The 2,238-nt window shown below is 37.4% G+C and overlaps 1 long non-coding RNA gene across 1 annotated transcript; it reads left to right on the forward strand.

Annotated features, from left to right (window-relative positions):
- The first annotated feature begins 1,329 nt into the window (after positions 1-1,329).
- On the forward strand, positions 1,330-2,006 carry LOC107046087. Its single transcript, XR_001461516.2, has 2 exons — positions 1,330-1,572; positions 1,744-2,006. It is a non-coding gene; the product is annotated as an uncharacterized LOC107046087 (long non-coding RNA).
- The last annotated feature ends 232 nt before the right edge of the window (positions 2,007-2,238 follow it).

A 2,238-nucleotide genomic window follows, 5' to 3' on the forward strand; every position in this document is an offset into this window, starting at 1 on the left:
CTCCGGGCTCACTCGACTTCGGAAAGCCGTTCGGGGTTTCTCCGCGCTTTTGAAAATTCATTCCTTCGTTCCTAACTGAAATTAAGAGATGAAACCGCTGTCATTTATTAAAAATANTATGTGTAGATCGCTGGAGAACAACGAAAACGTTCCAACCATTCAAACGAGTTGGAATGATTTCTCTCTCCTTCTTCTCAATTTTCTTTCTCACTCGCACTCGTTAAGTTTGGTGGAGGACGGGCACGTGCCAACCCGACGGAGACGACAATGAGTGGGAGTGAGCGCGATACATATTCGTTTCTCACTCAGGGGGGGAATAAATATATATAATCGAACATTACCATAGTAAAGAAAAAACAAAATCTGCACAATTACNTTGAAAATTCATTCCTTCGCTCCTACTTGAGTAGGATAGGATAGAATTTCCCGAAGATTCCAAAAAGCTTCATTGTTTTTCGTGCATTAAAAATGGGCATCTTCGGGAAACTGCTTGCGATCGCAAGACTTTTACCGATTCATTTTTCTCCGTGTGACGTCCGTATAAAAGATCAAAAAATCAATTTAACAATGGGATAAATGGAGTGGAGAGAAAAACGTGAATATCTCGGAAATTAGATGCGATATAATGGGCCCTTTTCACGTGGACANAACGTTCCAACCATTCAAACGAGTTGGAATGATTTCTCTCTCCTTCTTCTCAATTTTCTTTCTCACTCGCACTCGTTAAGTTTGGTGGAGGACGGGCACGTGCCAACCCGACGGAGACGACAATGAGTGGGAGTGAGCGCGATACATATTCGTTTCTCACTCAGGGGGGGAATAAATATATATAATCGAACATTACCATAGTAAAGAAAAAACAAAATCTGCACAATTACTCAATAGAATCACTGGAAAATTATAGAGTTTTCCAGCGACAGTACTGGGATTTTCTATGAATTTTTTGACCTACGTGTCAATAATAAATATGTCGAGAACAAGGAAAAGACTTTTAGATCATTAGATTCTGCATTCATTATACTATTGATTATAATATGTTGGATTTTACATCCCTGACAATTATTACAAAATGCAAGGAGCTACCGTATTGAGAACCCCTTTCCGGTTATCGACAAATTTATGCTCGGGCCCTACCATACCAACAGTTCCGTACGCTCCATCGTAGTCCATGCGCCACCGCTACGAATTTTGCTGTTGAACACTTTTCATTTGCCCTGCTCATCTCCCCTATAATCTAAAGAGGATTGACTAAAGTATGGGCTCAGGGGAGGAATTCTCCGCGTTTAAGGTACCTTAAAATACTTTTTTTTTCGCCGCCAGGGGGCGTTATGGATAGGTTTTGTTGAGTTTCGGAACACTCTTCGAATTGAATTCTTTGAATTATTTTGTTTCTTTGAATTATTTTGTTTATTTATCCTTTCCCCCGATTATGAGAAAAACGTGTTAGTGCCTTAAAAGTTTATAATTGAGTTAGTGAAAATCAAGTGATCTTATTGAATATTGTTCATGTCATTCTTTTCATTGATCGTTGCTACAAATGAATTTTTTCATAGAACCGAATGAAGATGAGAGGTAATATATGTTGCAAAAATCGAACTTAATCTATTGATTTGAACATAACTTTCGTAGCATACCATTATTAAGATCTCTCAATAGAGGAAGTTGATAATGAAATGCAGGTTATGTCACGAGTCTAGTGATTCACAACAATTCTACATTTTAAGGAATTATTCATGATTTTAGGGTCAATGATGTATTGGATAATGAAGAAGAAGAAAGTGGTGAAAATTTGGAGGTATTGTCTAACGCAACAGGGAAGAATAAACTCACTCGTGCACCCCGAATGTCAAACATTCGTTACATTGCCAATTATGAGACTGACCATTGGTTGAGATAAACAAAAATATTTCATATCAGCAATGCACATTTGAAATGAACCTGATGCATAAAATCTCAGTGTGACTAAAATCTGTAATGAATAATCAATAAGTGTTACCTCAATTATATGACTGCATCTACATTATTCGTCCTATCACATTCTTATTATGGCCATAAACATACATAAACATTCTAACTCAAATACCTGTGTTCTCTTGGCTATCGTTGACGTTGGCCCTTCCTCAGGTAATAACGGATTAATCCTTTCGATTAACCACTCCGCCACTGCTCTTGTTAATCTGGAACATCAAATACATATTCTATCAATTTCTTTATCTTAATGAATATTGATTTCACACA

Source organism: Diachasma alloeum, unplaced genomic scaffold, assembly GCF_001412515.2.
Source record: "Diachasma alloeum isolate Michigan unplaced genomic scaffold, Dall2.0 Dall_scaffold_01201, whole genome shotgun sequence".
Classification (NCBI taxonomy): domain Eukaryota; kingdom Metazoa; phylum Arthropoda; class Insecta; order Hymenoptera; family Braconidae; genus Diachasma; species Diachasma alloeum.